Genomic DNA, 15,890 nt, shown 5'->3' on the forward strand with positions numbered 1-15,890 from the left:
GGTAAATCTGACAGTCATAATTAGATATATAGCCATGAATCTTCATTTCAGAAACCAAGTCATTCAGTCAATGTCAATATTAAGGACCAGAAGCCCCACAAATCTATAAAATTAAGGCTGTTACTGATGGCTTTAGCTAAACAAAATAAACCTTCATGAAAAAAGTCTTCCCCCAAATTTTTAGACAGGTAGAAAGCAGAAAATCTTCATCTAAAGAGGCTGTCAACTTCAGAGATAGTTCTAGTAGAAACAGAAGAAGCTAGAAGTGGTTATTTTTTTTTTTAAGTATAGATTATTTTTAGCACTTCTTTAATTTCCCAGCAGTACCCTCCTCCCCCACCAAAACCCTTTGAAAACAAAGCAATGCAGTACAGCCAAATGGATGAACCCCTTGATCATATCTGACAGCATATGCTTTATTTCACAACTGTAGCCTCCCACCTTGTCTACTGGCATTCCACAAGAGAGGAGGGAGAACTATCTCATTCCCAGTGCTTAGAGTCAAGATGGGTCAACATAGTCTGATAACTTTAAGTGTTATATTCTATTACATAATTGTGGTCATTGTGTTTATTCTTTTGACTCTACTTCTTATGTTCTACATCAGTTTATACAGGTCTTCCCAATTTTCTCTGAGTTGTTCATGCTCATTTCTTTATGGCTCAATAATATTTCATTACCTTCAGAATATCACAATTTGTTTAATCAGTCCCCAGTTGATGAATATCCATTCTATTTCTAGTCTTTCTACCTCAGAACATGCTGCTATAAATATTTTTATATGTCATATGTGCATATATTACTCATATTTATATCTTGAATAGCCTGTTTTCACTAGTGAATGCCTCATGTTGACCTCTTATCAATTTTATTAACTATTGGCTTGAGGTGCTAATAATATACAAATTTCTACCTGTAGAAGTGACGCTAAGTTATGAATTAAGCTACTATTGTTGCTGTTGTTGTGATTATTGTGTAAGAAACTACAAGTGCAGACCTTATTTGGGGAGAGAGACTTCTAAGTGGGAAAATTTATGAACTTATGTATTAAGTATAGTTTATCATAATCTCTTCTTGCATGTCGAGTTAGCTTTCTTTGAAATGTGGCTGCTTATAGTTTCAACTGAGCACACTAAAACTTCAACAGGTTCTCCTCTCCTTGTTTCTTATACGTAAGGTTCTTCTACAATCTCAAAAAGAACTTTTTCCAAAGTGGAAATAGCTGCTTCCAAAATGGTTCTATGGGTATTTCTTAGTGTCTAAGCTGCCCATCCTGAGATAACTTCTATTTCGATGTGTCATCATCTGTATATTATGTTGGGGTTAATTATTAAAACCAGTTCATCATAAGTTTCTCCATCAGTGACATTAGGCACCCACATCTGAATGTCTGCTGCTGAAGTTCTTGAATGTTGGCCCAGGTGTAGTTGTCTCAATCAGTCTGAATGCAGAACACAGAACAGACTGTCTATGAATTAGGTATGTGTGTACTGACCAGTTAGTCTTAAACCTTTAAAGATTGGGAGCCTTAGTGATAGGAAGTGATATCGAAAATTGAGCCTCAAAAAAAAAAAAAAAAAGAAAGAAAAGAAAATGGAGTCCCACATCACATTTCTGCTAAAGAATTGTACTGTGACTTTTGCATAGATACAAGTACTTATATATCAGAGTGGAAAAAGCTGGAGGTGGGACAGAAAATCTGCAGGCCTAGAGGACCCACCTATCATTTGGAAGTGCCTAAGTAAGCTTTTTGTTGAGCTCCCTTTTGGTCCAGGGTCTGATTTGCTATAATTTATGTCCTTTAATAAACTTTGCTGGAATATTCTTGAGATATACCTTGGGTTTTGCTTTCAACTTTTAGTGCATCTGGGATAATGTTTGCCACATAACTCTCCCATTTGGAGAGTATTTACTGCTGAAGGTAGAGGAATGGACAGAAGGTCCTATCATTTTTCCAAATCTTGGAATTAGCCCTATGAATGTAATCTAGTCTATTCCTCCAAGTTATTTTTCTCTACTTATTATAGCTAGCCTTTTAGCACTATTTCAAAAATTATGGAGGCAGTCTTCATTCTTGCTTTAGCCCTTTTTTAAAATTGGGAAATCTCTAGAAGTGTTTCTCATAAAACCAATGTGAAAAGTTTCAAAGCTTGCATTCCAATAATCAAGTTTAGAGTACTATTAATAAAAACATAAAGCCTAAATTGATTGTTTCTCTTAGCTAGCAGAATACACCTAAACTAGGGCATTAATTATCCCCCCATGTCAAAAATGGTGGAAATAATTCTTGAAATGTAAAATAATGGATTGAGAAAGTGGAAAGTTTGTAAGTTCTTAAATTTAAAGCAAGGGGTTTAAAAACCCTTGTATTGGGAACATTTTCTCCATAAGCTCCTTTTCTACTTCCTCCTTGATAATTTTATTCTATGCTTCTGAGCAATGCTGGCATGTTTTCCCCTCCTGTATTCAGGAAATCATAGAATTTCAGGGCTATAAGGACCTCAGAAATTGTAGTCAAATAGAAATCCCCCCTTCCCCTTCTGTGACATCCTTGAAAAGCAATTGTCAGGGAGCAGAGCCATGATGTCAGAGGAAAGACTGTGACTGTGACTCCCCTGAGCTCCCAACAAGCCCGTCCACACACTCCAAAAATAATGCCATAAGACAACTCCCAGAGCAGCCTAACCCACAAAAGAACAGAATGAGACTATTTTCTAGCCAAAGATGGATTAATTAGGTGACTGTGATCACCTACTGTTTGGGCTGAGAAAGGAGCTCAGAGCACGGTGCAGACCACGCCTCTAGAGCCTCAGAATCTTCAGCACCAGTGACTTCTTCTGAAACTTGACTCATGGACTAGTGAGGGGGGTGCTCATTGGTTGGCCAGGGTGGAATAGCTGCAGTCTCTGCTGGAGTTAAGTTGGAGCACCCATATTCTGAACCAGTAAGCTGACTCAAGTGGCAGTGGCCCAGTGGGGGAAGGGCACAGGCACGCCAAGCTTCCAACCATAGAGTATCAGATTTTAATCAGACATCTGCTTCCAGGTCAAGATGAGTAGGCAGAGAAAGCAGCGGACCATAGAAAGCTTCTTTGGGGCAAAGGTAGACCAAAATACACCCTCAGAAGAAGATAATAACAAAGTCAAAGCTCCAACATCCAAACCTTCCATGAAAAATATGACTTGGTCTCAGACAATGGAAGTGCTCAAAAAGGACTTTGAAGAGAAAGTAGGAGAGATAGAAGGAAGATTTAGAGAGGGAGAGGAAAAAATGTAAAGAGAAATGAGAGTGATGCAGGAGAAAAAGTCAACAACTTGAAAAGCCAAATGGAAAGGGAGATATAAAAGCTCTCTGAAGAAAATAATTGCCTAAGAATTAGGATTGAGCAAATGGAAGCTAGTGACTTTATGAGAAACCAAGACACAATAAAGCAAATCCAAATGAATAAAAAAAATAGAGGGCAATATGAAGTATCTCCCTGGAAAAACAGCTGACCTGGAAAATAGATCCAGGAGAGATAATTTGAAAATCATTGGACTACCTGAAAACCATGATCAAAGTAAGAGTTTAGACATCATCTTCCAAGAAAATTGCTCTGATATTCTAGAAGCAGAAGGTAAAATAGAAATTGAAAGAATCTACTGATCACTTCCTGAAAGAGATCCCAAAAGGAAAACTTCCAGGCATATTATAGCCAAATTACTGAGATCCCAGGTCAAGGAAAAAAATATTGCAAGCAGCTAGAAAAAAGGAGTTCAAATACTGTGGAGCTACAGTAAGGATAACACAAGATCTAGCAGCATCTACATTAAAGGATCAGAGGGCATGGAATATGATATTCCAGAGGGCAAAGGAACTGGGACTACAACCAAAAATCACCTACTCAGCAAAACTGTCTATAATCTTTCAGGGGAAAAAATGGTACTTCAATGAAAAAGAGGACTTTCAGGCATTCATGATGAAAAGACCTGAACTGAATAGAAAATTTTACTTTCAAATATAAGACCCTAGAGAACCATAAAAAGGTAAACAGGAAAAATAAATCATGAGGGATACTAAAAGGTTAAACTGTTTACATTCTGTGGGAATTTATTTTGATTTGGGGACCCTGCCTTTGGGCTGAGATTAAAAAGCCTTAGGCCCTCAGGGTTTTTCTCTGTGTGAGACTGGCTGGCACCCCTCCCCCTCTGCTTCAGCAGCCTTGGAGACTTAGGGGGCATTGGCCAGGCTGGACAGCTGCAAAAATCCCCAGCTCCCTCCACCCTGAGGGGATCTGCTCCAAAGATCTCAGGCTTGCCCCTGCCAGCCCCTGGTGTGGCCATGCGGAGGCCCCAGGTGCACAGTGTGGGGCATGGCCCCCTTGAGCCCTAGACATGGTACACATGGGCTCCTTGAGACCCTGGCTGAGGCCCTAGGGCGGCTAACCAATTAGCTTGATGTATGTGGGGGTTTGGCCCTGCGGTTCCCAATGTGAGAGGCCTTTTATATACCAGAGGAAGTTAGACGGGCAGGAGTGATGCTAGAAGAAGGTTAGTCGGTACAGAGGAGGCTAAGGAGATGCAGGGAAGGACGCCAGAGAAATGGTATGGAAAGAGAGGAGGCTTACAGTTAGACAGTGGAGGAGCACACTACAGAGATACTGAGAGGTCGTATTTTACTTTTGTTGCCTTTATCCCTAAGCTTATTCACCTAAATGAATCCTTTGCTGTTAAATGGAAAGAGACTGTTTGCTTATCAATTTGGGAGAAGCAGTTGTGGGAATTTTTAAATGGATCTAACAGACTGGCTCAGGCAATTAATAGCAGTCAGATAGCCAGCTAGTCAAAAGTCCACATATTAGGCCCAGTTAGTTAAAATATTTTTACACTTGAATGGAGACCACAAAGGGACTTATGGCCCAGATATAAGTTTTCATATAGCCCACAGTTATAAAATTTACAGATTAGGATGAGTTAATTTTTTTTTTTACTCAATTCCTACATGGTAAGATAATACTTCTAACTCATAGGAACTTTCTCAGTATTAGGGCAGCTGAAAGGAATATGCTTAGAGGGCACAGGTGGGAATTGAATAGGAAGGGATGATATCTTTAAAGCATTTATTTTTTGTCTATCCTTGTTTTTTGTGGGGCAGGAAGGGTGGGGTGGCTTATGTCTGGGGCAGGATTTGGGCTCAGGGCCTCCTGGGTCTAGGGCTGGTGCTTTGTCCACTGTGTCACCTACTTGACCCATGATGACATCTTTAAAATAAAGTTAAGGTGTAAGAGGAATGCACTGGAAGAAAGGGAAAGGGAGAGGTGGATTGGGGTAAAGTAGCTCACATAAAAGAAACAAGAAAAATCTTATGGAGTGGAGGGGAAGATGGGTAAGGACCTGGGGGAGTGAGTGAACCTTACTCTCATCAGAATTGGCTCAAAGAGAGAATAACATACACACTCAAGTGGGTATAGTAATATATTTTGCCCTGAGGGAAAGTGGGAGGGGAAGGGGATAAGGGTGGGGGGAGAGGCAAAGGGAGGGAGGGCATATTGGGGGAGGGAGCAGTAAAAAGCATAACACTTTTGAGGAGGGATAGGGTGAAAGAAGATAGAAAATAGAGTAAATAGCAAGGGGAGGGAATAAGATGGAGGGTAATACAGTTAGCAATAGTAACTGTGAAAGAAATGACAAGCAGGATGCTATGAGAAGGACATATGAAAAATGCAAACCATCAACAGAGGATGATATCTGAATACAGATTGAAGTATAATTTTATTTGTTAGTTCTTCTTTCTAAAGTTATTTTGTCTATTTTCTTTCACAACCTGACTAATGTGAAGATGTTTTGCATAACTGCATATATATAACATATTGAATTGCATGATTTCATAGGGAGGGTTGAGGAGGGAGGAAGAAAATTCAGAACACAAAGTTTTTAAAAATCAATGTGAAATTTTTTATTTTTTTTATATGTAACTTGGGGAAATTCTAAATAAAAAATTTATTAAGAAAAAGAAAAGTAACCATCAGACCTCTGCTTAAAGACTTTTAGTGAGAAGGATTCCACCACCTCCTCAGCTAATTACTTCTCTTTTGAACAGCTCTGAATTGTCGGGAAATGGTTGTTTATATTTAACTGAAAACTGACTTTTTGCCTCTTACCCACTGTAAAGAATTTTCATAGGATCATAAATTTAGAGCTGAGAAGAAACCCTACTGGTCATCGAGTCCAACATGGATAATTTTACATATTAGGAAACTGATTCCAGAGAGGTCAAGTGACTTTCTCAGGCTGATACAATCACATATCAGAAATAAGACACAAACCTAGGGGCTGCTAGGTGGCGCAGTGGACCCTGACCCTGGAGTCAGGAGTACCTGAGTTCAAATCCGGCCTCAGACACTTGACACTTACTAGCTGTGTGACCCTGGGCAAGTCACTTAACCCCAATTGCCTCACTTAAAAAAAAAAAAAAGACACAAACCTAGATCTTATGAATCCAAGTCAAGCACTCTATCCACTATGACACAGCTGTTTTTACCCTCTAGAACTAGGTATAAACCCTCTTCTACACATGAAACTGCCAAGAGGTAGCTTCAGATTCTATGTGTAACTGATCATTCTTAGTATTTTCTATTTGATTTATGTTATTTAATAGAATCATAGAATTCTAGGTTAGAAATTTAGATCAGATGAACCCTTTCACTTTGTTTATAGGGCTGTGAGAATCAGAGAGGATGAAACATACCAGAGGTCACATAGTCTAAGAGAGACAGAACTTTATCTAGGGATTTTTCCCAGTAATGACACATGTAATTTGCATGTTTCATGGGGTGGCTATTCTATGGTAAATTTAACTCTTAGGTACATACTTATACTCCTTATATTCTTTTACTCCTCATAGAGTAAAATATATTGAGTAATATGATTTTTTCTAGATGATAGGATACACACAAATGTTACATGAAAAAATGCTGCATCTTTGAGTCACCTAAGAAGAATGATATTCCCATGATAATGCCTTTGGTAAAACATTTTTTGGATTTTCTCTTGCTTTGAGTGGCCTCTTTTCCAGAAGAAATTCAACACTAAGTTTGGCAAATAAGATGAACATCCAAGCTGGTCAGTTAAATAGAAAAATAACCACGATGCAGTGACAATCATTTTTAGTATAATTTGCAAAGAATGGCTTTGAAGCCCAGTCTATGGGACACCCTGGACATCTGTGGTAATTCGACAGGTCTTCCTATCTCCATTCTCTCCCTGTTATAGTATTTTATCCTTTTACCATTGTAGTCCTTCTTCTGAATTTATCTGGGAAGAATATAATTTGGCTCACTATTGCCTGGTGAAAAAAGTTTAGACTCCTTTCTTTGGTATTGAAGAGTCTCTGGAATTTGGCATCAGCTCCTTTTTCCAGGCTAGTCTTTCACTGCTCATTCCACAATCCATGTACCAGTCAAACTGGCCTGCTCTCTTCTTTCATCTTCTTTGTTTCATGTTCTTTGCTCTCTTGAATCCACCCCAGTATTCTATAATATTTTGCAGTATAGTTTTCTGTGGTTATTCTAGGTAGCCCTTTAAGAATGTAGGTGTTACTTACTAGCTGTGTGACCCTGGGCAAGTCACTTAACCCTCATTGCCCTGCCAAAAAAAAAAAAATTGTAAGTGTTTTGCTAATCCATCATTAGTGGAGTTGTGAAAAGATCCAATCATTCTGGAGAGCAATTTGGAACTATGCCCAAAGGCTATAGAACTGTGCATACCCTTTGATCCAACAATAACACTGCTAGGTTTATATCCCAAAGACATCCCCAAAAAGAGCAAAAGATCTATGTGTACAAAAATATTTATAGCAGCTCTTTTTGTGGTGGCTAAGAATTAGAAATCAAAGGAATGTCCATCAATTGGAGAATGGCTAAACAAGCTGTGGTATATGATGGTGATGGAATATTACTGTGCTAAAAGAAATGACAAGCAGAATGATTTCAGAAAGACTGGAAAGACTTGTATGAACTGATGTATAGTGAAGGGAGTAGAACCAAGAGAACATTGTGCACAGAGACAGCAATATTGTTTGATGAAGAATTGTAAAAGAGTTAACTATTCTTAATAATACAACGATCCAAGACAATTCCAAAGGACTTTTGATGAAATGTACTATCTATCTCCAAAGAAATAACTAATATTGATGGAACACAGAATGAAGCTTGCTATTTTTCACTTTCTTTCATTTTTTTCTTGTAGTTTTACATAATTGTACATGTATAACCTATATCTGATTGCTTACTGACTCAGGGAAGGGGTAGGGGACGGAGAGAAGGAGGGATTAAAAATTGGAACCCAAAACTATAAATAAAAAGGTTTATTACTTTAAAAAAAAGAATGTAAGTGTTCTAGAGAACAAAGACTATGTCTTAGCCAAACTCTCCCCGTCAGGCCTTACTTAGCACAAAACTGGGAACTGAGAATGGACAATTAATGAGAACTTCCAGAAAAGTTTTGGATGATGGCAATTTAGGAATGTGTCTAGCTTCTCCAGATGATAGCTCATGGTGCAGTAGATAGAGCTCTGGGCCCAGAGTTAGGCGTTTGTTGTTCAGTCATTTCTGTTGTGTCTGACTCTTTGTGACCCATATGGAGTTTTCTTGGCAAAGATACTGGAATGGTTTGCCATTTCCTTCTACAACATATTTTACAGATAAGGAAACTGAGGCAAATTGGGTAAAGTGACTAGGGTCACACAACAAGTAAATGTCTGAGACCAGATTTGAACTCAGGAGATGAGTCTTCTTGATTCTAGGCTCAGCACTCTATCCACTGCCCCATCTAACTGCCCCAAGTCAGGATGACCTTTATTCAAATCCTACCTCATGGACTGTGTGATCCTGGCCAAGTCACTTAACCTTTGTCTTTCTCAGTTTCCTCATCAATAGAATGGAGATTAATAATAGCTTCTACCTCCAAGGGTTGTTATAAGGAGTAGATGAGGTAATAATGGTAAGACACTTAGCATGGTGTCTGGCATTTAGTAAGTGCTATATACATGCTAGCTATTATTGATAACAACAACAGTCATGATTGTTATTGTTGGTATTGTTGTTATTATGATTTTTGAAGGCCATTGTATTCTTCTGGGATGATTCCTAAATAATTAGTGGCATTCCCTCAGATTTACAGTAATCTTAAGCTGTGCTCCTTACACTGCTTTATTGGACTCTGAAAATAACTAACAGAAAGAAGAACTTTAACTGCCTTCTGAAGCTTTTTGTTTCTGAAGGTTCCAAGAAGGGTCTTCTGAATCTAGATGTCAGGGTCTTCTGCTTGACATTGATCAGCACCTTACCAAGCTTAGTTTGGTATCAGCTATCTGAGGATTTCCAATTCTTCAGAAGCCCATTAACCAGCATGATAGAGTTCATCATACCTCTGTAGGCTATTAGAACAAGCTAGGAAATAACCACAGCAGGAAGAGCTTAATGGCATATCTCAATTCTCTAAAATTGTTTGAGATTTAGTCTACAAAATGTTTCCCACAACTCTCTTCTTTATCTGCTATGGCTTTCTCTTTTCATTCCTTTCCCTCTATTTTTGCTTTGTCCTTGTAAATGCTCCTTGTGGTAAAAACCCAGACCAGAGATTTCATTAGTTCAGGGGACTCCTAATGAGGAAACTCTCTCAACAATGTAGATCAACCACCTGTTTTAGTTTCTCCTTTTAGAGACTTACCTGGGACATAAGGAGATTAACCTATTTGCTCTGAGTCACATAACCAATATGTATCAGAGACTAGAATTGTATACCTTGAATATCCCTCATTTTGAGCAACATAAATTATTTCATGCATTTTTATGCATAGATTTTTATCTGTGCACAACATCTTGTTTCTAGGGTAAGTAGCACATATTATTGTAGGAATTTAAGTCTTTGAACACCTCAAAAATAATGTACATAGTGGAAATTGTGTAGACCTAATTGATATTTCCCTTTTCCCACTCCTCTTTTTGTCAAAGGTAGTTGGGGAAACTTACTCTTCCAATTTAACAGTTAGAAATGTTGATTCAGCAGTCATTGTTTCATAGCTGTCAAAAGACTTAGGAGAAATGGGAGGTCCTTTCTTCTCCAGCAAATGTTTTTACAGAATTATAATGCTAAGACTTTAATTTCTCTTTATTTCCTATCCCAGAGTACTTGACATCATTTGGCATCCATGTCATCATTTTGTGAAATATAATTACATGGGGCCAAATAATTAGTCCATTAACAAGTATTTATTAAGCACCTGTTATGTGCCAGGCACTGTGCTAACCCTTGTGGGGACCAATTTTTAATTGGAGAGTGCTAGCTAAGCGGCTTGCCACAATATTGGGGCAAGGAAGGAGACCAGCAGCCTCCCTCAAAACAGAACAAGATTTATTTTAACAAGAACGAACTTAAAAACAAAACACAAACAGGATCAGTAGGATCAAGGGAAAGGAAATAAAATAGGGAAAGGGAAATTATAATACCTGAAAAAATACCACCGCCCAGGAATCAGCTGAAAATACTTAGCAAGGACGCCTGTCGCTTTCCAGCTTCCAAATAGAATGCCCAATTCTCCTCCCCCAAACCTAGAAACTCGTCACACAGCCCCAGCCAATGGGATGACCGCTCTGACAGTCACATGACTGCCCTCACTAGGCTTCCAATCATTATAATTTTGCCAGGCCCATGTAGGCGTCCATGAGTGGTGATGATGTGAGGTGCCAGAGTCCTGGCAATGGCTACAACCAGTGGGTGGAGCACCATGGGGTTTGCGGAGCACCAGGCCAGTGGGTGCTGAGGCATAAAACCTCAAATAACAATTAATTCTTTACACCCTGGAGGATAAAAAATGTCCGAAAACAGTCCTTATTCTCATGGATCTTAAACACTAATGGGGGAGACAACATGCAAACAACTGTGCAGAAACAAGATGAATACAGGAGAAATTGGATGTAATCAACAGAGAGAAAGCACCATTATTAAAGTGCACGGGGCAAAATTTCTTGTAGAAGTTGTGATTTTCATGGAAAGGGGAAAGGGACCCACATGTACAAAAATATTTATAGCTGTTCTTTATGTGGTGGCAAGGAATTGGAAGTTGAGGGGATGCCCATCAATTGGGGAATGGCTGGACAAGTTGTGGTATATGAATACAATGGAATACTATTGTGCTGTAAGAAACAGGAGGTGTTCAGAGAAACCTGGAGAGTCTTGCTTGGGCTGATGATGAGTGAGATGAGCAGAACCAGAAGAACATTGTACACAGTATCATCAACATTGAGTGTTGATCTACTGTGATGGACTAGATTCTTCTCACCAATGCAATGGTACAGAAGAGTTCCAGGGAACTCGTGATAGAAGAGGATCTCCAAATCCAGGAAAAAAAAAAAAAGAACTGTGGAGTAGATGCTGAATGAACCGTACTATTTCTTTTGTTTTTGGTGCTGATGTTTTTCTATTTTGAGGTTTTTCGTTATTGCTCTGATTTTTCTCTTATAACATAACTAATGCAGAAATATGTTTAATGTTATTATGTATGTGTATATATATATATTTATATAAACACCTATATCAGATTACCTGCCTTCTAGGGGAGGGAGGGAGAAAAATCTGAAATTGGAAAGCTTGTATAAACAAAAGTTGAGAACTGTCTTTACATGTAACAGGAAAAAAATAAAATACTTTATTAATTAAAAAAAAAAAAAGAAGTTGTGATTTTTAGCTAGGATTTAAAAGAAGCCAGAAATCTGCTTGACCTAGGCCACCACCAGTTTCCAATGAGTCAGGGTCAAAAATAGGGAACTGATATCCTTTTGATGATAGATCTGTGAGGGCATCTTATTTAATTAAATGAGTTTAGCTTGTCCAGAGAAAACATCTTTGTATCATATTTTAAATTGCATTTAAAAATGCTTTTATGAAATAGAACTTCAATTATATTCTGAGATTGGAAATTATATATGATATATATGCAATATATCTTATACATTGCATGTAATATATTAATATTATATACAATTTATATAATTATATTATATATAATTTATTTTATGCATTATAGATAATATATTGCATGTTTTTGTTATATATAATTAATATAATTATATTAATATAATATAGATATATAGATATTGATATATGGATTGAACCTGTGATTTCATTTTTGTAGGACCTCCCATGTGAGGAAACTCCCTCTACTATGTAGATCATTAACTTGTACAATTTATAGTCTTAGAGTTGTCTGGGGGCACTGAGAGGTTAAGTGATCTGCCCAGAGTTCATACTGCCAGGATGGACAAAGGCTGGATTTGAATCCAGTTCTTCCTGACTCAGAGGCTTTCTCCATACTTTTTCCACACTTGCTATTCTCCATACCACACTCATAATATTAGATATGATTATTGTGTCAGGGAAAATTGTGATCTGTTGTCCATTCCTTTTCCAGTTGGTCATATTACAATCATGTCTTATTTTAATATTAATTTTCTTTTAGTTAGAATATTATGTATTTAAAATAGTTTTCATATTACTAATTTTTTTTCTTTCCTGGCAAAATATTATGGTCTTAGGAAGGCGGTTAATTGCATGTTGCAACTCTGTGTCTTATTAAGATCCTTTGATTTTTCTCTTTTGTGTAGCTTTTAACAGAAATATCAGTAACAGAATAAGCTTCTATACCTGTGAATTCCTAGAACACAGTTCACTTAAAGAAAACCCAGTCTATTTTTGCAACCTCCAAAACTGTGTAGTATATTACATGGTGTGTTTCTTTTAGGGATCCTTAAGGGTTGGGGTTTTAGGAGGATCTGTCTGCCTTCCAGGCAGAAGTTTCCATTTCTTTCTTGTGTCAGAGTAAACTGACCACCTAGACTTTGCTGCTTTCAGTTTAAAGCTCAACATGAAACCAGATTCCTTCTTTGCAGAGTCTTTCAGAGTTGCTGATGTAGCATTCTTTGTTGAGAGCTCTATGTTTAGGATCCCCAAGGCAAGGCCTGAAGCAGCTGCTAATGCTCCTTTGTGAGTCAGCAGGTGGATGTTCTTTTGCATGGACCCACTATGTTTGTCAAGTATTGGAGAAGAGAAAGTTTGCCTCAAAGTGGGATGAGCTTTTTTCCGCATGCTTAAGGTCATTTAGCCTCCCTAGTCCTTAAAGTGATCTACTTAATAAGGTCTCTGTTTCTTTGCAAGGAAGAGAATCCTCCAGCATGCTAGGTCTTGTGAGTGCCTGTTTTTAAGTCCTCAGGCACCTTAAGGACACCAGAGTTATTTGGAGAACAAAGTATACTCTACAATGTAGGATAAACATTGTAATGGAAGAGATCAAATAAAACTTTTGGACCTGAAGGTGTGTTAGGGTAGAAAGCCCATTAACTTTTCCTGGGTCTCCTCTCCTTCCAAGGTTTCATGTGAGACTTTTTTCTTTTCTTTTTTTTTTTTTTTTGGCAGGGCAATGAGGGTTAAGTGACTTGCCCAGGGTCACACAGTTAGTAAGTGTCAAGTGTCTGAGGCCAGATTTGAACTCGGGAACTCCCGAATCCAGGGCTGGTGCTTTATCCACTGCGCCACCTAGCCACCCCGAGACTTTCTTGATATGGATAAGCATCTACACATAAAACCTTCTGGTGGAAATCAGGCTTCTATAATTAACTTTACATTTATTATCTAGATTTCCCCCTCACCAGAACCCTCTGCCTCTAAGATGCAGGACTATCTTAGCTGAGTTGTTGCCTTATCTTGCCTCTGTGGCACTTCCTGACCACCCACTCCAACCATGCTGTTACCACCTCCAGCCCTGCATCCTTTTTAGTTATCTTTATATGAGTATTGTCTTAAAATAAGAGCTCCTTTAGGGCAGGAACTGCCTTGTTTGTTTGCATTTGTATTCTCCAGTCTGTGGCATAGTGCACAGCACCTAGTAAGCTCTTTGTAAGTGTTCTAGCTAGCTAGCTACTAGCTATCTTTATTTGCTAATTTGGAAGAAAGAGAATATCTAAAAGAAATGACATTCTTGACATCAGTTAACCTATAACCTTTTTATTAATAATTCCCTGACCCTTTACTAGAAATTCAAAGTGATAACATCATTTTTTCTTTATGTAGCTTTTATACTTTATAAAGTCCTTTCCTCTTAACAGTCCTGTGTGATAAAAAAGTGGAAGTGCTTTCCCATTTTATAGTTGAAGAAACCCAGGCTCAGAGATCAAATGCTAATGACTCCACCCAGGTCTTCTGACTCCAATTCATGTGCTCTTCCCACTACTCCTCACTTCTGTGAACAGTGAGCCATAGGTATAATTTGCTCTGCTGTATTCTACATTGGTAAAAGCATGTTGAGGATATAATAAAGTCTGGTACATCATCACAAGGAATATTGACAAACTGGAGCGTGATAGCACGGAATTTCAGAGTTGGAAGGGGGAATGTTCGAGGTCCTGTACCTGAACAGCAATGCTATTCTCAAGAATCTCTAAATGGTTCAGGGTGAGTTTCAAGTAGATAAGGAAGTGAATTATTTTGTCTTGTCCAAGAGAAAACCAGCAACCATAGGTGGAAATTACAGGGAGGTAGATTTCAGCTTAATATAAGGAATGATTTTCAAATGATTGTCACTATCTGCAAATGGAAAGGACTGCCTTGTGAAGTAGTGAGTTCCCTGTGATTACAGGGATGCTGTTGAGCAGATCCCTACTTTCAGTGGGTGACTAAACTAGATTACTTCCTAAATGAAGAATCCAGGTAATACTGCCATATGACTTCCAAAAAAAAACCCTGTAAATGGACAAAGAGGAGAAGTTAAGTATAAAAGAGGACCAGATGTAAGAATCAGAATCAGAAGGTTTGGATGCAAATAGTCTGTCAGCTTGTTTATGTTATGTGACAAAAAGGACAACTGCTCATTGCTCATTTCTTTGGTTAGCATGAGCGGACAGATATCATTGGAGCTAGAAAGGAACCTAAAGTTGGGAAAATAAACACCTGAGAGTAATTGAACAACATTTTGCATAATTCTATTGAAATGACTATGTCTCTTTTCTGACTGTTTTTACTATTTTACTTTCATAAGGTAAAGTATTATAAAAAAACATCAAGGGGCGGCTAGGTGGCGCAGTGGATAGAGCACTGGCCCTGGAGTCAGGAGTACCTGAGTTCAAATCTGGCCTCAGACACTTAACACTTACTAGCTGTGTGACCCTGGGCAAGTCACTTAACCCCCAATTACCTCACTAAAAAAAAATTTTTTTTAATTTTTAAAAAAATTAAGATTCATTTGAAAAAAACTCTGTGAGTTCTGAATCATAGTTGTGGTATCTCAGTTTAGATGCAAGTCAACAAAATTGTTGTTAATTGACAATTGAACATCCATTCAATTCTATTCAACCAATCTTACTAAGTACTGTTCTAGGTACTGGTAGCCAGTAAGCTCTAAACACACAGGACTTGGCAGTGGATGAGTCGGGTGGAACAAAATCTTATGATCCTGAAGCTGCAGAATAATTCCAAGAACTTGCTGAACATAGTCTGTTCTCAAAACAGTATTGCAATACTAATGAAACTGACCTGCTGTTATGCTGCTTACTCCAGTAAACCTAGTCCTCCCAGTTTTAAGCAGTCTAAGGATGGGGCAGCGGTTGGTCTAAAGGTTCTAAAGCTTCAGTGTCAACAAAAACACGGCCTTTGGTGACTTGAAAATATTTTTCCTAAAACTCTTAAAAGATGTTATACATGATTTTGGAATAGTACAAACCTCTTTAGTCAATTTTTTTCAGATATGCTTTTTTCTTTTTTTTTTTTATCAGAATCTTTTTTGTTTTTGTTTTTTGCAGGACAATAAGGGTTAAGTGACTTGCTCAGGGTCACACAGCTAGTAAGTGTCAAGTGTCTGAGGCC

Source organism: Dromiciops gliroides, chromosome 6 (genome assembly GCF_019393635.1).
Source record: "Dromiciops gliroides isolate mDroGli1 chromosome 6, mDroGli1.pri, whole genome shotgun sequence".
NCBI classification, from domain to species: Eukaryota; Metazoa; Chordata; class Mammalia; order Microbiotheria; family Microbiotheriidae; genus Dromiciops; species Dromiciops gliroides.